Raw genomic sequence first — 22,631 nt, 5'->3', positions numbered from 1 at the left:
CAGCCCAATTCTTATCCCGGTCAACAAGTGGGCTCCAATCCCACGCAGGATCCTCCAAGCTACCAAGTTAGGGCAGGTCACTTCTGCCGATCCGCATTTCGCTGCCCATCCCCGAGGCTCAGGCCGCCACCGCCGCCATGTTGTGTGCGCCAGGGGTCATCCGCGATTTCCAAAGGACAGCGGGCAGGTACATCTGCTTTTTAGAGGAGCTTGCACTGCTGTCTCATTCCGATGCACATTTCTTTGCTTTGCTCTCTGTAGCCTGTCCAGATGACCAGGATATTTGACGGATAAGGGCCCGAACCGCAAGAGCCTCACGCGAGTGCGGCCATCTTGCTTGGCGCCCTCTAGCCGAATATAAATTATTTTCCCGTTAAAAAGTGCTCACTTGGTACAATTTCTTAGTTCTGCAATGTTATCCTATGGAAAGGAGAAACGGTTCTGCAAACAGGTATAGAACAGCGACTTACAAGGCCAATCTCCAAGAGTTAAGGTGAGGGGTGGGCAAGGTTCAAGGCAGCACCAATAGAACACCACCAGCGGCACCAGGGCAGCCGGGTGCAAAACAGTGTCTGAAGTCAGGAGGCCTGAACATGCAAGTGGTCTCAGGCCTTGTAATGCTCAGGGACAGGGGGACATCTTTGGTCCTCTTCTCGAAGGCCCTGGAGCAACAGGTGCAGGGATGTCCTTAGGCATAAAGAGCAGTCGTGGCTGAGGGGGGCCTGTGTGCAGAGGCTGCAGGCGACATCTGGGAGTATAGGAGGGGTAAAACCATAATGGACTCGAGCTCTAGACTGGGGGACCTTGTTGACACTATTGGCCAACTTCAACTCGGGCTTGAGGGGACGACTGCAGTGGTGAATTTGGGTGTTGGGTTTTGGCAGTTCCGGGGGACTCGGAGTCCTCTCTTTTCGAGTTTCCTCAAAATCTGTCTGCTATTCACAGGAGGTCTTGAGTTTTTTTCGAAGGCAGGCAGTCCTCCCAGGTTTCTGGTGTCAACAGCTGCAAGACGAGTCGACTTTGGTGCAGTTTTCGACAAGGTATGCAGAGCAGTCGGCAGGGTTGGTTCCCGATCAGCTGCTGCGTCTCTCTGCTTTTGCAGCTCTCCTGTGTCCTCTCTCGTCTTAGGTCATCAGAATCTGCTTCTCTGGCACCAGGCACTACCTTAAATACTGAATTTAGGGATGTTACGGGGGGCGAAGGGTAGTAGCCAGTGGGCTACTGACCCTTGGAATCACTACACCCCCTATGTGACCACTTCCTGTGGGAGTTGGGCAAAACCCTGTCCCAGAATTCCTAAGTATGCCATCATAAATATATATACTTCTGAAAAATCGTGTCCACCTCACAGTAGCCCACCTTAGGGGCGGTACTAGCTTCGATGTGGCACACCTACCCAACTAACTAATTTTCCTGGCTGTCCAGGTGCCAAAGGGGAAGCAGATTTGCATTCCAAAGGCAGCATCTCTTTGAAGCTTACCGACCCAAAAAGGCTAATCAGTAGGTCATCCTATGGGAGGGAGTGTTGCATCCTCTTCTTTTGTTATGGGTCTCCTGAGAGCAAAAGGCTCACACCGTAGGAGGTCAGAACAGCGTCTCAGGTGGTAGGCTGGCAGAAACCAGTCAGCAAGGTCACACCAGAGGCCGGTAGGTTTTCAGGGGCCACCTCTAAGATGCCCTCTGGGTGCATACATTGGTAAATCCAACACTGGCATCAGTGTGAGTTTACCAATACGAGATGTTCAATAGCAAACATTCCTATTTTCAGTGAAGCCATCATGTAGCTGGTGAACCCGCTTTCACCAGTGTCCAGCACATGTTTTAAAATGGCTTCCCTGGTCACTTGTACTGACAGTAATAGGCCTAACCAGCACAGGGGCATACCTGCATGCTCATCACATAATCAGAGCCCAGTCTTAGGGCTGTCAGGCCTGCTGTAGGGGTGACTTACAAATATTACATGCAGTGTTAGAGGACATGGCACACAGGGCTATGTCACATGTTGTGTTTTCACTTTTGTCTGCCCCAAGACACGCATCCTGCGATAGCATTCCTGCATGAGCTTGGTGGGGGTTCCATAGGATGGCACAATTCATGCTTTTGCCCTTGGGGGCCCTCTTTAATACCTCAGGCCCTAGGTACCAGGGGTACCATTTACTAGGGACTTACAGAGGGTGCTAAACCTTTTGCTAATTGAGGAAAACAATGGAACCTTTTTAGGGAAAGAAGACTGGTACATGGGACCTGGTTAGAAGGAACTAGGCCTGGGCTAAATTTCCGTTCCGCTCGTGGAAATTGCGATAATTTGACTTTTTCGCGTTCCGCGGAGAGCGAGAAAATTTCAAAATTTCCGCATTCCGCAGCTTAGCGATAATTTTGTTTCTTGCTCGCGCTGTAAAATAATACATGCGCGCGCGATCGCCTTACCTGAATCTTAGCGTTCGCCGTCAAGTTTTCCCGATCCGGTCGCGTTCTCCACGAGATGTTGGATTGTTGGTAGCCATTTGCGCTGTCTCGCGACAGTTTGCGCCCACAGTAATGTCATTGGTCGCGCGATCACGTCTTTCTTCTCGCGATCATGCACTGCGAGAAGAGTGAAAACAAGCTGGCCGCGCCCGCGAGCAACCGCATGGGTAAGTTGGCGAGCCGCGACCACACAGAAAATACCGCAAACGGGCGGGAAAAAAACTTCCGCATCTTTGCGATTATTTCCGCGTGTTTGCGGAGATTTTTAACATTTTCGCGATAATTTGCGAAAGTCACTTTCGCAAATTCCGCCCACCCCTAGAAGGAACCCAGTACACTTCAGTCAAAGTTGCATCAAATACTAAACAAAGAGTGTGTGGGGGAAGGGTCCTGGAACAAAAAAACTGTTTCCTGTGTAGTGACTTTCTGCTGGTCACTCCACACACACTGGCAGCCAAATGCCAGCTAACATGCATCGCCTGCCAAACATTACTCCGACATCACCTTGAATCTTTCATTTCTAAAATGCCCCCAATGAACAGATTGCACAAACAAAAAGCGCAGATCGGGAAAAAATAAAAATTCCAACTAAAAAGGGCACATTTTTTCACATAGAAATAACCAACCTATTGGTAGTATATGAAATACTTAATATGACAGCATACTCGCATCAGGTGTTACTAAGCACATCAAACTGCTGCCAACCAGCCATGTAATCAGAAAATATGTAGCAATACAGACCACAGCCAGAAGGACACTCTGAGCAGTACATACAACTCTCCTTTCGTACTTCTCTTCGGACACAGACTCTACATCTCCGACAAGGAAAGTCTTTTTTGGGTGTTGGAGGATTGTACTCAGGAAAATGTTGCTCTTTCAGTTTAGCCACATCCTTCACCACTCCGACTCTAGGAACACTTGCCTGTTGAACTGCAACAAGGCTGCCTTATACAGACTGCAGAAATTGTACAATAGTCATCTTGGATTCTGGAAAACTAACTAAGCATGCTAAATGAAATAAATGAACCGCCAACTTTTTGTGTCAGATATAGTACAAGCGCCCATTTAATTAGACCAGAGACTCATTCACAGATATAACTTTCCCTGAGACATAGATCTCTGAGAAACGATCTACTAAATGACCAAGGACAGGCCAAATCTTGAAGGAACATTCACAATTGGGGTGATCTTGTGGCAATGCTGTATCTTTATCCATATAATGCAGCATCCACTGCAGGAGCAAATATTGATTCTGACTCCTAGTTGCTGGAAATATAGCAGTTTTCATCAAGGGACTAGTAGACCAATATAAAGACAATGGTGGCTTCCTTATCAATCCCATCAGGAAAGTTAAGCCCCAGAACTGCCAAATCTCATGGAGATTTGTTGGAGTCCACCGGGTAGCTCTTGAGTGGGTCTTAAGTGTGGCACAGATGTCCCTCAAAAACTGTTCTGCATACAAATTAGTCTGCTCAACAAGTTCATCCAAAAACACATAATTAACAAACAGTTGAAAGAAATTGAAAGGCAAAAAGTTCTCTGTGTTGACTTTATACCCTGAAAGACCACTAAAGGTAGGCAAAACAGGCTGCACCTTGTTGGGGGCAAATTAGGGTTCAGCACATCCAATGGGAAGCCTTCCAGCTCCTGGCTGCAGTTCAGCTTGCTCTTGCTGTTCTACTGGCATACCTCTGTTCTAGAAAGAAAAGCACTTCACCTCTAATAGTGAAGTCATCATCAGATGATTCCCCTCAAACAAAAAATTCTCTGCCAGAATCTCCGTCTCAGAGCCATGTTCAGTGGCAGGTTCAAAAGACAAACCTACGACCTGCTGGAAGGTCAGATTGCGGGCAGCCATAATGCTTACTAATGAAACTAACACACAAAACAAAACCATCTCCTCCCCTTTTTTAAAAACCTTTTGCGCATTGCTGGCTCCGTTGCTGGTGAGGGTGTACAACTCGGTTGGAGCGGATAACCCCCCTCCCGTGATCAATGTTGGAGGCACTGATCACGGTGATTCCTAAAGCAGGCAAGGACAAACGACAGTGTGCATCCTTTCGTCCCATTTCTCTTCTTAACGTGGAGCTTCAAATGTTTACCTGAATCTTGGCGCACAGACACTTCCCACCCCACCTACCTGGTCTGATAGACCCTGACCAGTCGGGTTTTGTCCCCGGGCGTGAATGTTCTGACAATACAAAACGCCTCTTGTGGACAAATCTGAACATTTCCCTGTTGAGCACATGATATTCTCTGTTGACGCTGAGAAGGCGACCCTATCTCACTTCGGCCTCCCTCAGCGTTTTATAGATTGGGTGCTTAGTAGTTATACTAATCCTGTTGCTTCCGTGAGAGTGAATGGGCTCACCTCTAACACCTTCTCATCCAGCAAGGAACGAGACGGGGTTGCCCATTATCACCAATTTTGTTCGCCATGGCTCAGCGGGTTCGAGGCGATCCCCTAATTGCAGGAGTGCAATTTGGGGGCGAAGAGCATAAAATCGGTCTCTACGCTGACTAAGTGGTGGCCACATTAGAGAAGCTTAGGGGGTCCCTCCCAGCAGTACTGGCAGAGCTTGAGCGTTTCGCACTAGCGTTAGGCTTCAAGATCATTGTGCATAAGTCACAGGCTCTTAATCTTTCTCTCGGCCCTAATACCTTGGGAGCACTTAAGAGATCTTACCATATTCTTTGGGCACAAGAGGAGATTACCTACCTGGGCCTGCACCTCACGGCCAGTATTCAAGAAACCAACTCGTGAAATTACACAACGTTGCTGCAGCATGTGAGGGATTGTCTTCGCAAGTGGAGGCCTCACTCGCTGTCGTGGCTGGGCCGGATAGGGGCCATAAAAATTACCATCCTTCCTAAAATAATTTATTTATTCCAGACACTCCCCCTGGTTCCCCCTTCGGGTGCTCTACACTCCCTACAAAGGGACTTGGAGCGCTTTATATGGCGTGACCAGAAACCGCGACTGCGTAGGGAGCTAAGCTACAGGGACCCTGCTAAGGGGGGGTTGGTAGTCCCCAACTTGCAAGCTTACTGGTGGGCAGTTCAGCTGAGACCCTTGGTTTAGTGGTCTTGTCCGGAGTCTGAGAAACGATGGCTGTTCATGGATAGGTCTCTAGTCAGACAGCCCCTTGGGGAGTCTCCTTTCTTACGAAAACTGCCAGGCCACGGAATCCATCTCTCTCTAAGGTGACTCACCCTACCCTCCAAGCTTGGGATAGGGTAACTGGCCCCTGGGGACTCACGACCTTCCCATCCCCAATCACGCCCATTGCGAACAACCCAGATTTTGCACCAGGTCTAGACATGCAGGAGTTCACACAGTGGACTAAAGAAGGCCGGCGCTCCATTGGAAACCTCTTCGACACAGCAGGCCCCCTGACATTTGCTGACTTCCGCAGGGATCATGATCTCCCAGAGACGGAGCGCTACCATTATTTACATATCCGGCACTGGGTGATGCATCCGGAGGTGCGGGAAGGGGCAGAAAGACGACTCGCAACTTTCGAAAAAATGGCTACTCACAAGACACACAGATGCTTACCCGACTTCAGACTCGTAAAAATTCACCAAGAGCGTCCCTGGTATTGGGAAATCTCCTGGCAAGTTGCGCTGGGAAGCGGAGCTTGGCAGATCACTGACGCAGAAAGAATGGTCCGACATATACTACAGAGCTTGACACACAGCGCGAAACATGGCAAGTATTGAAACAACCATGAAAATTAACACCTGTTGGTACTTAACTCCCCCCTCCCCCCCCTCCGACTCCATAGGGGCAACCCATCACAAAGTTCTCAATTTTGGAGGGCCTGTGGCTCCGTAGGTACTCTTACTCATTTATTATTGGATTGCCCTCATCTGGTGGATTACTGGAAGCAGATAATTGATGACATTGATTCTCATTTTGATACCCAAATTCCCCCGATTCCTTGCTTACATTCTTTTGGGTCTCCCTAATCAGATCACCTTTCCACTCAAGGCGCGCAGAGGCAGACAAATGGCATTAGCACTGGGGGCAGCTGTACAAAATACTCTCTCTCCAATTGGGGCACCACAACAATCCCGACTCTTCTGGGATGGCTACACAGACTGTGGGGCATACTTGGGATGGACAAAACTTCATTATCACTCATGAACCCAGGCGCCTCCTTTCATAAAACGTGGGAGCTGTTCCTAAAACTGTTGACCTCAGAATTCACAGAACTTACCTGCCCCAAATATTTGGGACTACTGCGACTGGCCCGCCTCTAGAGGCAAAGGGGGTTCTAGCTTGCCTAATTTTTAGTCTAGTCCGCCAGGGACAAGCGATTATTGAACAGTCTAGTAGAATATTGATCCGGCCAAGGTCTTCGATAGGAGGAAGGGGTGGGAAGGGGGTTACTTTCTTGTTCTTTGTTTTACTTCTCATTTGGGGCAGTCCCCCTAGTGGGCTATACAAGATATGTACAGCTCAATTGTTTTGCCATTTCATTGATCTGAAATCAATAAAAGAAATCTAAACATAAAAACAAAACTGCACTAAACAACACTTTGTCAAATTACAACTCCACGAACTCCGCTGTATCAAAGAGTAAATATAACAATTGGCATATAATGATCCTGAGAACTATAAATACAATGCACTCGATACTCTAAAAAGATACCTCTTGCTTGCCATAGACAGCTAGGCAGAAGATCAACTGCACCTACTCTGCACAGACACAGCAAGCATCACCAACATTCCACTAGAAAGGAAAAACAAAAATTACACTCGAGGTAAGACAATATAGATCTTGCACAAATCAGAACGTGAATTTGGGGAAAGAAATCATAAGCTAAATATGCTACGACTATTCCAACCGTTAAAAATACATTCAAGCAGGGCAATGATACTCATTTAAAGTACATATTACAAAAAGGTTTCCTTTTTTAAAAATATTATTTTAATTCTAAAGAGCATACATAGATTAATGATGTATGTATAGTTAGCATGTAGCATGACACAGACCAAATATAGTCATGTAATATAAAGAAATGTCACAAGTCAATTAGTCATGGTTACAAATGAGCATTTTAAGATTCTGAATTTTGCGAGCAGCTAAAGATAACCTACGTGGTTGGGTACAGCCATTAATGGGCCAGCACATCTCTCCAAGTAGAGAACTCTCTGGTACTCCCCACAGCAAGAATGAATAGCAGACATAACCAGCAACTCTCTAGTCCACCCATCCCAATGTACAGGTTGTGTACCAAGCAGTCCTAATATTCATCACGGCCCACTGTGCCCTTGCAAGTCTGCTGGCCTGCTTTCCCCATCATCAGACACCACCTCCTCCCAAGGCCAAGCCAAGCAGACCTATTAAGGCCCCTCTACATCTCTCAGGCGACTGCAGACCGGTAGTAATTTGTGGTAAATATCCGATTGTGTATTGCAGTTTGCCATGTCCACATGCCAGTCCTACTAAGTCGGAAACGGCCCTCAGAGCCCAGCCTAGCGTTAACAAAAAAGTTTCCTTACCAAACATATGCAAATATACAACCTGCAGATCTTCCAGTTCCGGAACCGCAAGCAGGAGTCGCCACCAAGGAAATCAAAAGCTTTGCATTTGACTAAAAAGGAGAAATTGAACATTAAGATTGAAAAAGATGGCAAGAAATACAATAGTTAACATTGTAAAAGACTATGAAGTCTGCCCTTGGGGACAAATCGGCATCAGAAACATCCAATCTGCCCCCAAGGGGGGCACAAATCGAAGGCATAAAATTGACACCCTAGTGGGGGCATGACTCTTACCTCAGCCAAACACTAGTTCACACACACCACAATCCAAACGTCACCCACATACATCGCAAGCCAGAAGCCAGTCAACACGCACCATCAGCGAAACACCAGTCCAAACTCGCCTCCAGACAAAATGCCAGTACACATACACACACAGCCAAACAACGGTACATCGAGACCGCCAGTCAAACTCCAGTGCGCGCGCACACAGAAATTCATTCCCTGGTGTCTAGTGGTTCCTCCTCCCTAAGGGTGGCAGATTGGCCTAAAAATGCCTGACCTGCCCTAAAGAGGGGCGAGGGGGGGTTATGAGAGCAGAATACAGCCAAAACTAGTAGTAATATTTTTGGGCAGCACCCAAGACCCGAGGAGCCGCTCCTTGACATGTATTTAAATGTACCCCTGGTGTCTAGTGGTTTTCTGCCCTCTTGGGGGCGGATCCGCCTAGAAATATGACCAATTTCCTCCCGATTGGTTGGGGGGGTGGAGAAAATGGGCAAAAGCTGAAATATTTCCCCAATGTTGGTGAGCGACCCTTGCCCAAGGCTCTTTCCTTTCTCCCGGTGCCTCTCTGCTGTCGTGTTACCTCCCCGGAGGAAAAAACGTACCTCCTCCAGTGCTGTGCTGGAAGCAAATAGCTTCCAGTGCATCCCCATCGTGTTTTGATAATGTCAGTGCGCTATGTGCAAGCTCCCATCATCAGATTGCTGGGGGAGGGGTCAGGGGTAGCAGTGAAACAGCTTCTGCTGCCATCCCTGGTGGGGGCATGAGGTTGGGGGGCTCGCAGGGGGAGCGCTAGCATTTTCCTCGTGGTGGGGTGCTAGGACGTGCTGGACACATCCTTAGCACCCGAGCCCGGTGCTGAGGCCTGCCAAGTACCTCCTTGGCAGCGAAGGAGTTAAACTTGAGGTGGTTATTTGTTTGTATTGCAGTATCAGTCAATGAGTCTGCCCTGGTGGGGTCGCTTGATGATTACAGTGGCTTTCATTCTCTGGAATGGAAATGCCTATTTGTGGTGCTGGAAAAAAATGAACTTTGGCCCAGCTATACAGTATAGGTCCTACTACTTAGTCAGCAACCGATGGCCAGTGTCAAAGTTATGAGATGTACTCTGGTCCCTTCTCCTCAAAAAGGGGCACTCGTAGGGCTGCTTACTGTTCCCTCATGTATTTAGCTCTTGCCTTAAAGCCCCTAGTGTTTTGAATAAGGATCAGCATGTTGGTTAGTGGCCTAAGGTGGGGAAGTGGGTGGGATGAAAGAGTGTTGTATGCTGATGACATTTCGTTATTTAGTTCTGCATCATCTGGGCAAATCTGTACCTTACACACTTACATCCTGGACCCCCTGAAACACCTATCAGAGAATTACACTAATTGGGTGTTTGTCACATGAAACCAAGAGCACTTCCACCTGGAAAATCTTTATAAAATCCTCTCTAAATTCAGGGAAGACACTGCACATGGGAAAGAGCTGCCCCTCCCACTATTGAGAAGGGTGGTTTTGTTTAAAATAATTATGCTTCCAAGTTAAAATGTGTCCTTCAAAACAAACCGTACCAGACGTATTTAAATAAAAACAAAATAATAAGAGGCATAGAGTTAAGGCCGCTATTGTGGAATGATGGACCTCTGTTGATTCCACTTGAAAAACGAACTGGCAGGCTATATGAAGTTAGAATTGCCCTCCCAGATAATAAAAAGTACTACTGAGTGACGCAGTTGGTAGTAGTCAATGACTGGTTGTATTTGCCACAGGTGAAGCCTCCAGTCAGAATAGACAGATAATTAATGGGGAGTAGAGGATACAGTGCTGCTGTATATGGCAACCTTTGATGCTGGAAATGGCTCGCCTATTTAATGGTGATGTTGAAGGTGTGGAAAGCGGAATTTAACACACAGCTAGCATGACAAACAAACTAAAAAGACCCTTCTATGGGGCTCTTACAAGAAGTGGGGAAACTATCTGGATTCCAGATATGGGACCCGACTGGGATTACGAAACTCTGAGAAGTATGCAGTCAGTCTGATGTTGAATTCTTGAAATCCACAAGGAAGGATATGAGCTGTCGGAAGGGGCTGTTTTAGATATCTATAACTCCGACACGCCCTCTTGGCAAAGGTGCTGAGGGCATGCTTATGCATTGAGACTACAGGCCTCAAGGTGGATAGACTCCTACTAGAACACCTCCAAAGAAAGTCCATGGCCCTTACATAAAAAGAAATTCTTCTCAACACACCTGACACCTTTGGTGAACTAAGGGGTCAGTGGACGAGCAGCCTAGGTGAGCTGACGGTTGAGGACTAGGACAAGAATTTGCAGGGGCCAAGAGAGGTGGCAATCCAGGGAGGGTTCTAGCTGGTTCATTTAAATATACTTAATAGAGCCTACTTTTACTAGGACATTGCTAGCCAGGGTAGGCCGAGCTGACACCAAGGTTTGTCTCTATAGATTTAGGCAGACCGTAACATTTCTATACCACTTCTGGGAGTGCCCAGAAGAGACGAAATTCTGGGGGAAAATAGTAACTTGTTTGGCCACAGTCATTGAAACCCCACTAAACTCAAATAAAAAAACCCTGCTTTCTCTTGTGTGAGGACAGTGTACCTAGGGACCAAAAGTTATTCTGTAATTTAGGAATGATAGTTGTCTAATGTAATGTCAGCAGTTTACGGGGGGCCTCTGCAACCTGGAATTCAAACAAAGGGAATTGGACATGGAATGATGTATTGGGGTGGAAATGTTTGTCTATGAAGGTCAGGGATGTCCTCATAAATTGAAAACAGCCTGGGAAGCCTGGAAAAAATTCAGAGACTATCTCTAAACCAGATAGGAAGTGATGCTAGTGGGCCTAACCACAGGAGTATAGAGCGAAAATGTAGATCACACAAGACTGTCCGATTTTATATTAAGATACAAGTCTTCATTTCAATATACAGAATATAGGAAGCTGCCTCTGTATATGGTATGCCACTAGGTGGTTATACCGTTCAGGCGTTCCCCAAAAGTTGTCTCTAGGATGAACTCATTGCTGGAATCCCTATCACAGTTTTGCGACTTCTTTTTGCGTCCTATAGTGCAAAACATTTCGGCATACCTGAAGGACACGAGGGAAGTACTCCGCCTTATTAAGGACATTGAATTTGACCCCAACAAAGAAATCATTGTCGGTCTTGACATTGAGTCCTTTATATACGAACATCCCCCAAAGATAGACTCTGAGTGGTGGAGAACCTCTTTTTTTCAGAAAATTGGATCTACCAGACACCAAGATCGTTTATCCTGTATCTAGTGGAAATCGCTCTTACAATTATTTTTTCTCCAATATAACCTTTTACCTACAAGTCCATGGTACATCTATGAGGAATTCTTTTTCCCCCAGCTTGGCATGCGTGTATGTTTCATTCTTCGAGGGAGAGAACATCTACACACGGAAAAATCCATTCTTTGATCAGATAAGAATTTGGAGAAGATGTATAGATGATGTGATTGTAATTTGGATGGGGGACAAGGCCACAGCTGAGAAATTTCTGACATGGCTAAACCAGAGAAACCCTAATCTGTTCTCCACATCAACTGATTCCCTCCCATTTCTAGATCTGAACAACAAGGCAGAAAACGGGATCCTAGTGAGCAGTGTATTCCACAAACCAACAGATGGGAACAACCTGCTCTCATTCAAGAGCTTTCACCCGAAATCCCTGAGAGAAAATCTGTCCTATGGGCAGTTCCTACTCCTACGTAGGAATTGCTCAGCCCTAAATGATTACAAGAAAGAGGCAGAATTGTTGAGCCAAAAACTCAGAGAACGTGACTACCTAGACCAAGGATTTAAACAAGCATGGAAGCAGGCCAAAAACAACAATAGGGAGGCCCTGCTTGAAACTCGCCCACGATAACTGGAAAGTAGGAGTATATGCGTGACTACATTCAATACAGCATACAATGATGTGACGAGGATGATCAGGAGGAATTGGTGAATACTGAACTCAAACGGGCTGAACCAACTAAGTCCCCTATTCTCTTATTTAAAAAGCTCAATTATAAGAGACCTGGTTGTGCACACATGGCCAAGGAGCTCAAAACATACAGGAAAACGGGCAGACCCACCATGGGGCTTACCAACTATTAACGGACATTGTGCTTGTGGTTATTGTACAGCCTGTCCACTTACTGTCCATGGCAGAAGGGCTGACATAGGCTTACGTGACCCATGGGATCTCAGAAATCACACCACCTGCAGGTCTGAAAACGTGATTTTTCTCATTAGGTGACTGTATGGGCTCCCGTATGTAGGCATGACCACTCGGCGAGTGATGGTCTGAATACTGAAGCACATGAGTAGTATAAGATGTGGGAGGTACTACACAAAACTAACCACACCATACAAAGAAAAGACTCGCACAGAGAAAGATTCGAAGTGGATTGTGATTGATAAACGGAATCTTCCGCTTACAGCCAGGGACGTCACAGACCTACTTTTTCTGAGGGAGCAAAGGTGGGTGCATAGATTGAACAGCTGTAGAGTGGGGTTGAATGACTCCATTCCATGACATTAGTTGAATAACATGATAAAAACTTAGAACATGTCAATCACTACTTTGAAATAATAGGATCTGAATCCAGAAGACTAAGATATTGTGGGTTCGCCAGTTATCAGTTCCCAAGGAAACAGAAGAAACATAAACTGTCATTACTATTGCGCAGGACTGACCAATCGGGTTAAAATGAACTAGGTACTTAGGTCAACAGGTATATAATACTAGTGCCTGATTCTAATTATAGGGGCACTTACCCACTTTTTGTTTTTTGTTGAGACAATAGTCCATCATTCCGGATTCAGAATTGCTGAATTATAAGGGCACTCACTCACTCCATTATTCAAATTAGTGACCGCATGTTTTTTAACAGAGTGGAGTTAAGGACATTTTTCCCGAGTGAAGTTGAAACATGAACTTCAAAAGGGCCGCGCTGCCGAGACTGGTAGGAACGCTGGTTATGGGTCTAGTCTTTCGAAACCTTTGACAGGAACCGGAAGCCAACACAAGGCCAGGGCCCAGGCACACACTCTCTAAATATGCAGACGCAGCAGTACACAGTTATCGTCGGAGGACACGGAGTGGCTCAAAAGGGTACACCGACCCTTGACGAAGCAAGTGGGGGACTGGTTAGGTACATTTTGGACTAATGGGTTTACCTACCGGCAACGGAATGAAGTTGCAGAAAAGGCAAACCTGACTAACCGAGTTCAGACGGGAAGACTTTCCCCCTCATTTGTAAAAACGTCAACCTTTGTAGAGCGGCTAACGGCATCTACCGTATCTCCAAGCAGTAAGATTCCTCGCGGCATAACCACCTGGATCACAAATGAGTTTGGGAATGCTTACTAAAAAAGGATCCAGGTTGGAGAGCAAGTAGTTGACTAATTATTTCCAACACAACTACTTATCTCTTTGACATTGGGCACATTTTGGGGAAATGTAATCTATACCACTGCACTACCATTGCATCTCTAAACAGCACTACTTCGGCGGTATGACTGCTTTAGAAAGGAGGGCAGTGCCATAGGTACACCATTGAGAGTTTGAATCTGAGCATGGGCTAATGATCAATAATACCAGAAGTATACATTTCTTTGGGATGAACAGTATGAACAACAACATACCACATAGTCTGAATTGAGCAGTTTTTTTAGATACGGATTTGTTTGAGCATTTGATTTATCATGCAGTCTTAGGCCTAACACAGAGGCGTGTATGACATTTATTGCACAACATTGACCAATAATGGATACACAACTCAAATTAGATCCACACCAATTTTAGGAAAATGAGCTTTGTTTTTACTTTATTTTAAGACCAAGATCTTCGCAATAAGGTAAGTATGTTTTTTTTCCTAATAACAAATTTTATTTGGTCTTATAATGGTACAACACATCTGTAAATGTCCATGTGCATGTTGTCGTGTAGCAATGGGAAAAAGACAGAAAATAATAGAAAGAGAGTAACAAATAACGGTAAGTATGTTTTTAAAATAAAAATACTTTTCGGTTTCAAAAGTCGACACTGCAATTTCTGAAAAGTTCAATGTTCTTCTATGGGGAAAACATTATTACAGGTAAGTGTCACACTTACAGTTCCAGTCTTTGCGATCAAAGGTCACCAAGGGGGCAAGGGTCAAGTGAGTACCAAAACTGCACCACCAGGGGCACACGGGCTACTGGGTGAAGAGGGCAAAATCCGAGCTCAGCCCAATGCGTTTCAGTGGAGACTGGGGGGTGTTCGAAGCCACACTGCTTGTAGGTAAATAAATCGGTTGTAGGGGGCCAAGCTTTGGGGGTTGGGTTAAGCATGGGGCCACAAAGCAGCACCCAACATACACCACTAGCGGCACAGAGGTGGCCGGGTGCAATTTGAGCATCGGGCGCCCAGTGCTCTTCAATGAGGATTCTGTTGTCGACAAACGGGCTGCAGGCTTTGCATCGGAGGTTGCAGAAGGGAGACCAACGATAGCAGTGGTAAGTAGGGATGTAGGTCGTAGGGGCACCGTTGGTTCAGCTCACCAAGGCCGAGGAGCTTTGGATGCAGGGGTGCCTTTCAATGTCCTAGTCTTACCGGAGCCGGTCACGGTCAAGGGAGCCTCTGGATTCACACTGCAGGCGCCGTCGTAGATGCCAAGGAGGTCAGCCAACGCTGGACTTGTGGTTGGGATCGCTGGGTAGACTTTACTGGGCAGGTGAGCCCCTCATAATCGGGCCGTGTGCGTCTGGTGCTGATTGGGCAGGAGTCGCTGTTCTAGCTGGATCCGGAGCCGTTGGAGTTAATTTCTTATTGACTGGTCCACTGTCCACTGGAGATTGGAGTCTTTTTCGAAGGCAGCAGTCCTCCCGGGGGTTTCAGAGGTCGCTGGCTGTAAGACAGGTTGCCTTTTGGTCGCAGGCTCTTCGAAGCTGGAGACAGGCCGGTAGGGCTCGGTCAAGGCAGTCGCTGTCTTCATGCTTTTCTGCAGGGTCGGCTTCGGGGATGTCTTCTTTTTTCTTAGGTCGTCGCTGATCTAGTTTCCAGGTCTGGGGGAGCCACCTGAATATGAAATTTAGGGGTGCTTTAAAGGAGTTGCAGGTAGGTAGGGCTAATGGCACCTTACTTGGGGAGATTACACCTTCAGTAATGCCACCCTCCTGTGGGTGAGGGCTTAGACCTAGCCCTGATTGGAGGGGTCTCTACACCTTTCAGATGACGGCGGCTAAAAAAATGTGCTTCACATCGCCTCCCCTGCCTTAGGGTTGGACTTGGCAAAGGTAGACACACCTCCTATTCTTCTAGGGTTTCCTTCCCAAAGTGGGGATGTAAACTAGAGGCTGCTATCTGATGCTAGCAGCAGAGACTGGGGGTCACATTAAAAAGGCTACAGGCCTTTGAAGCTTCCCCTTCGAGCAGTAGTCCATCCTGGGGGAGGAGGTGTGACACCTCTGCCCAGGATGTACAATGTTTCTGGTCCCAGAGAGCAGAGGCTCCCCAACCAGGGGTCTAGAATCGTGTCTGTGTGTGGCCAGCTGCCTAAAGCCAGTCTGTGCCCACACCAGGGCCGGTAGGTTTTCAGGGGGCACCTCTGAGGTGCCCTCTGAATACATGTTTTAATAAATCTCACACTGGCATCAATGTGGCTTTATTACAAGGAGCTGTTCGGTACCAAACACTCCTGGTTTCAGGGAAGTCATTCTAGTGCTGGGGAACAAGAGTTGTCGAGCTTCCAGCCTATGTACTCCTTATGGCTTTCCCGGCACTTACAATATCTAAGAATGGACTGAAGTATTGCAGGGGCATATCTACTCATGCAGATATGCCCTCACCTGTGGTATAGATTCCACTGCTTTAGGGCTGTAAGGCCTGCTACAGGTGTGTAATGACGGGTCAGGGACAGACGACACACTTCTTTTTGTCAAACAGGGTTTTATTGATATATAGCTTTTCTTTTTTCTACTGGTCAGTCTTTCGCGGGCAAATGCGGCCGGGTCCGTGGTGCGGGGTGACGGGGAGTCTTCCTTCCCGAGTGATTGGGATTCCGGGTCGTCAGACGACACTTTTCTGACGTCCGTGTTCTCCGGGAACGTGGCAGGCCCCAAAAGCAAGGAAAAAGAATCTGGTCAGTGGTGCGATTTTAGCACGACAACGCCTGACCCTAGGACAGGGAGTGAGGAGACCCCTAATAGTGCACAGTGTTCGCCCCCCTCCCTTTGTACTTGACCCAGCAGTGCAACAAGTGACTTCCCCTGATAACGTGAGGAAAAAAACAAATCGGGGTAGGGAAGAAAGAAATACTCCTAACGAAACCCGCTTCTCTGCGACCAGTTGAAGGGTGTAGTACGGTCTAGGGAGGCTTCGGTTCCCGTATCCCCACCCAGCCCGCTAAGCGGTCTCGTACCTGTCCTAGCCACGCTCCTCCCCTGGGAACGTGGCGGGGCGCTGCGTGGTGTCCTGATTCTTCTCCTGGTCTGGTCTCGTCTTCTTCTTTGTTCGGTCCTGAATCCTCGCCTTCACTCCTCCTCGTTCTTCCTTCCGCCGCTCCGCTCGTCTCCTCTCCGCTGCTCCGCTCTCCTACTGCACTCCTCCGGGAATCGCCGTCAGTCCACTTCCTGGAGTCTTGTCCTTTTGACGCTGCGCACGTTGGGACGTCCTCAGGCGGCGTGTCTGGTGTTGTATCCTCCGCCCAATTAAAGGGAACCTGGCCGTCACTTTGAATCCAAGTCGAGGTATCGGGAGCCGGATACCAATCTTTCTGCGATAAGGGGATAAGAGGGGGTGAAAATGGTACATATGTCCACCAATCTTCCTTTGTGGTTCTGCCGTCTCCGTTACAAGGTGTGACTTAATTATATCACCAGGATTGCTGGCTGGAATGGCACAGGGGACCTGGCTGCCAGGGACCCTGTACACTACAATCAAAACCACATCCATTACCAGGCAGAAAGTTTGGGCTATCCATGTCGAAAAAGGCACTTTCTCACGCAATTATTTTTTTAAAGATACGAAAGATTAATTTGCAAGCGGTTTCAGGTTTTTGGGGTTTGAGAGATTAAGAGATGAGTTTGACAGAGCCATGAATTCTTCAAGCATTTAGATGGAAGTTAAGGTAAAATTGAGGGTGTCTCCATCTTTGGAGGATTGATTCTTTCAAGTGGTTGAGGTGTTTGCATGGCTCAGAGACCTGGAAAGCTATTTTTCTGGGAGTTTAGACTTCTGGCAGGGTCACCCAGCTGGCCAGTCCAAAGGGTACAGACCAGACAAAGCTGGATCCACTGGTCCTCCAGGTTGGGTATTGGGCAGAAGGCTAGCAACCAGGTCTTATAAAAAAAAGCATTTGTTTCAGAAAGGGCAAGAAGAACCTCTTGATCTTCTGGGCGCAAAGGAAATCCAGAGTGTCTGCATGAGACTTGCATGATTGACAGTAGTCAAAGTCGCAAGGAAACAACTGAGCCGATGACAGAAGTTCTGAGTGCCAAGTGCAAGACCAGAATCTGAATCTGGAATGTACGCACTATGTATGAAGCAGGATATTTGGCTCAAGTAACATCTGTATGAAACAAAAAGTCTGATTTTGGAGCGTAGGTCCTCTGAGATTTTCAAGAGACTCAAACTTGAGAAAATTAACCATTGCCTCTGTTTTGGTGATTGTAGTGTGAGCATAACGAGTCACTAAACTGTACTTAAAGCACCTAGAGAATGAAGGAAGTTTTACGTGGGGCATTCATGATCTTTTGTGTAGATTCTATGATTGTTCGCTTGAGGCGAAAGTTAATGGCATGGTGGTCACTCCTGGTAAGAACATGCAACAATAATGGACCTGGAAAGAAATATTGTGTCCAGTGAGTATCCATTAGATTAGTTAGGGTCAGTTATCAGCTAGTATAAATGTATCAGTTTTAAGTTCAATAAGACAGACCTAGATAAGGTGGATTATAAAAGCAAATGATGTCTAGGGCAGTGGAGTCAAGAAAGGCTTCAGCAAAGGCCGAGTTGTGTGGATATGTAGTTCAGCATGAACAAGTACGCAGATATGTAAGAACGCGAGGCCCTCGCCAATGTGTATTCACACTCTGTGCACATAACTTTGGGACACTGATGGTGGCTAAGGTGCTCTTAATGACATCTCATACTTATCTGCTGCCTTAATCATTTTGTGGTTTCAGATGAGGATTTTGTAACCTGGAGGTTCCCTCCCAGAGCGCCGGGGCAGTATCTTCTTTGAGCCAAATCTCCCTTTGCGAGAGTCCATTGGGAAATCTATAATTAAGATTGGAGTCTCTTTTGTACGCTATGTCATTGCAATCTGCTATTCTGTACGGCACCTTATACAAAACCGAAAAATAAAGTAATAAAAGGACCAGAGTATCATCTATCCATGCTCATCATGCATTAATGAGGATGCAGGATAGCGAGTGATTCGGAAAGAGGAAAGATAGGATGTTTGGGTGAGGTGGAACAAGATTGCAATGTGTACTCGCAGGCTGCACAGCATGCAGTAAGATACAAGAATTCTTTCCAGCATTCACAAATTCACATAATGTATAATAATATTCTAAATCTCAAAGTAACCACAGTGCATCAAATGTAATTATTGTTCATTAGAGCTCTTACAGAGGCAGTTTCAAGTAATTATAATGTAAGCAACAAAGTTTCCATGTAGATAGAAATACTTGTAACAGTGTAACATTGTTTAGATGCTACTTAAGTGCTCACTGAAACTTGCTCTAAACAGGAATAATAGAACACATTCAACAGCAGATGTTGTAACTCCAGCATGGATAAAAATAACTAAATCAAGCGTCCAAGTAATCAACAAGGCAAACTATCCAAAATAAACAAAACAAACCTACAGGAGCTCCATGTCCCATGTCTCGTCACATGCTCCCAAACAATGAGACATTCACGCCAATAAAAATCTTTGCTGTATCCCTTGTGACCTTTTCATTTCTCCTATATCTGCAAAAGTACATTAAAATCATGCTGTGAGTAGAATTCTGTTTATTGTAGAAAGAAAAGTGGGTAAAAATTTGCCTCATTTTTGGGGATTAATTCAATATTGCAACTCTTTCGCTCTAAAGGCGTCTGCCAGGTAAAATTTAACAGTTGCAGTTAGAACTAGTCCTATTTTTATTCCACTGTCTAAACTTGTGAACACAAAGAATATCTGAGTTTCAGAAATTCCTTTTTTTGTTTATCTATAAGACCCCAAAAGGGGAATAAGTCTGTTTACAACCTCTTAAGTGAACCCGGTACTGCATATATTGGTCCACATCGATGTGCACTTCTGAGAAATATCTATATGCATACATTTTGGTATCTGTTGTTTGTGATAAACCCACTTACTGCAGAATTAATGTATTGAAATTAAACCCAAATATTTGTGTTATGCTGTTATATTAATGAGCAATCTCAGTGCATTAAGATTCATGGAGATTATAGTGGAGGAAACTCCAAGTTTACCATCATTATATCAACTTCTAGTAGTGGAAAAGTGAAATGAAAGAATGAAAAAAAAGTGAGACAAACATGTCATTTGGAGCGATATAATGTACAGTGAAATAGAGTTCTGGTATGGAGAGATGCAGTTCCTAATTTGTGAAAGACAGAGTGCCATGCCCGAAACTCTGCTCAGAAGCTGGCAGCCGGTGCAATTAAACACCAGAGCGCCAGATACCAAGTCCAGTAGCCTTTAATATACTACAAGATGCTCCCTTCTCATTTTTTTCATACTTGCAGGTTCCTGCTTTTTGTTTCTGACAGTTTTGCTATCTTTTTGTTAACCGTCTATCCAATCTGTCCCCTCACCTGCATTCGCTAAATCGGTGAGACAGGAAAAGTAAGTGCTGGTCACCAAAAATAAGTGTGTCCCCCGCTCGCTCAAATTAAGCACTGAAGAGGTGTGTAATATGGAGTGGTAAGGGTTTTTGAGGGATATATCTGATGTGGTGGTCATTGAACCGTCTTGGGATTTGTTTCATGGCAAAAAGCAACTGTAGTTTGCTTTGAAGTGTTGTAGTGTATAAAGCAGTCTACTACCCAATCTCTGATGTTTTAATAAATATGCTTGGGTCTGCTTTATCAGAAAATGGTGTTGTTGAGCCATGTGATGACCTAGTTACTTCTAGTCTTTCTTCATTTCTCATTGGACCAGGAAATCAACTACAGCAAGAGTGTCACACCACTGGCCTGTAGGAAGTATCTCCATCCTTACAATGCTGGAGTATGCTGAGAGAAGGCAAAATTCGGAGCCAGCTTATGTTATACCTGGATGTATTTTACATATGCTTTGAATTATATTTTATTATTTTGTATAGAATCATCTTAGGGCTGTTCTGCATCGCTTGGAGCTTTTTAGTTGTGGGGTCAGTTCAGAAGTCTTCAGCTGTGGAAGATGGAGGGTGTTGTCTTACAATGTTTGAAGTAAAAACGGATAGACATGGGTTCATTATGCAGCTGGTTGTGGTGTACTGTGACATTTTCAGATGGGTGTGGCCCCTGTGTAGTCCAGAAGCAAGATGAAAAATTCCTAGAAAATTCTGATCTTCAGTCCTCTCTCAGACAAATGCAGGCAGTCTTGGCTCCTCAGAAGTGTGCTCAAGGCTTTGCAGGGTTCTGGAACCATTGCTTTTTCTCCAATTGCTCTCTTACCTGATCTGTGTCATTAACTTTGTTTTTTTTTAACCCATACTCTACAGCAAGTGGTGTAGGTAAGTTATAGCTTCTAAGAGGTTTTTCACCAGAAGCTTGGAAAGTATTTCAGTATTTTTATGATTTTAAAATAAAAAAAATGTATATATCACTCGATATCCGCTGTTTCCCAGGTATGCCCAAGTAACGGAGACGGGCCCAATATTCGTGCTTATTTCTTTATTGTTGCTTGTGCGAAATCGGCATGACTCGTTTCCGCTCAAACAGGAGCCTTGATCACATGACAGAGTCCTACGTTCATCTCAATCTTTTTAAAGTGCCCTGTGCAATTACAAACTACATTGAATTCACCTGTGCAATCGTTCACCATAGACATAGAAGAGTTACATTGGTGTTTATCCAGTTAGAATACATTTTCTTTCGTAGGAGACAATTATGCGACAATGATATAAAGCAATTCTATAAAAAATTCATACTTAAACGGTTGATTTCAATGAATGCCTAAATGATTTTATAAATATAATTATATATATATATATATATATATATATATATATATATATATATAAATATTTGATTCAGTATATAAAATCAAAAAATAAAAACAACCGTTTTTATATAAAAACCATGGTAGTCCATTCATTGTAATCCTTTAACAGAAAAAAACACACAAAATGAGGTTGTCTCCTTATTCTGTATATATGAACGCCTCTAATGTCAGGTTTATATCTATATATCCCTATAATGTGCAAAATGTGCTAATAAATTAAACCGTCAGTGTAGTGAATTTTCTACTAATTCATTCTCCATAAGAATATAGAGATAAAATAGAGTATTCCATCAAAGTCATATGTTTTCATATACTTAAAATACCCCGTTCATTGTTTCATAAAATTAATGCGCTAATGTGGTATTGGAGCCCCAACACCCTCCATTTGAGATGTAATGTATCTGCTACAAGTATAATTTTATTGACTATGGGAAACCTTCAAATACTTTATCCCTGAATATCACTTTATATTATTTATTTTGCGATTTACTTTTGAATTATCTGGATTTTTTTATACTTCAGTACTCGTGGTCCTCTTGTCCACTACTGGGACGATTTTGTTGTTATTTGGCTCACTTTACCGACCCGTTTTCTTACTGTCCTTGTGTCATAAAATTGAATACATTCATGAGCTGTCAATGTCATTGTTGACATGTTTAATACTAAATATTTGTTAAAACATATTGGCCTAAATGCCATTTAGACAGCTTGACAACTGGGATGAGGTAGTAATGTGGCACTGTATTTCTGGATTTCTATCACAGATTTTACTAATTTGGTTGCCTAATCTTAACTTGACTATATCATTATATATATAGATGACGCACAAAATGGGGACGGACATTAGTTTAAATACTATACAATATATTAAATACATTATGGCAATCTCTAAGATTCTAGATAAAAAACCCTTTCTTCTGTTCTAAAATAAATTTATATTTTCACAACCAGAGTATCAAAATTCTAAAAGCCCATAAAAATCTCGTTATAGCAAAATTAAATTTCAAAGTTTAAAGATTTAAGTTTTGAAGACCTCCCTAATACAATCAATTATAGGTATGTATACATATATTCTGTTATGTTAAGACCATTTGGATGTTTAGAATTTAATTCCATTATGTATCTAGTCTCAAGTTGGCTTAACTGCTGTTCTCTATTCCCACTGCGTCTA

At 44.7% G+C, this 22,631-nt stretch overlaps 1 protein-coding gene and 1 long non-coding RNA gene across 6 annotated transcripts in view; one reads left to right on the top strand and one right to left on the bottom strand.

The window, feature by feature from the left end:
- Positions 1 to 22,631, top strand: part of RAB24 (RAB24, member RAS oncogene family) — a 134,054-nt gene that overhangs the window by 28,751 nt on the left and 82,672 nt on the right. The gene's annotated exons all lie outside the window — the stretch shown is intronic.
- The window catches only part of LOC146811255 (uncharacterized), a 242,335-nt gene continuing 226,828 nt past the window's right edge, over positions 7,125 to 22,631 (bottom strand). For both annotated transcript variants that reach the window (XR_014966705.1, XR_014966706.1), the window contains 2 exons: positions 7,979 to 8,070; positions 7,125 to 7,205 (listed from right to left, as the gene is read on the bottom strand). This is a non-coding gene — a long non-coding RNA (uncharacterized LOC146811255). The remainder of the gene's footprint in view (positions 7,206 to 7,978; positions 8,071 to 22,631) is intronic.

The sequence above is a fragment of the Triturus cristatus genome, chromosome 7, assembly GCF_964204655.1.
Source record: "Triturus cristatus chromosome 7, aTriCri1.1, whole genome shotgun sequence".
NCBI lineage: Eukaryota > Metazoa > Chordata > Amphibia > Caudata > Salamandridae > Triturus > Triturus cristatus.
This window is presented reverse-complemented; position numbering and strand designations above follow the sequence as displayed.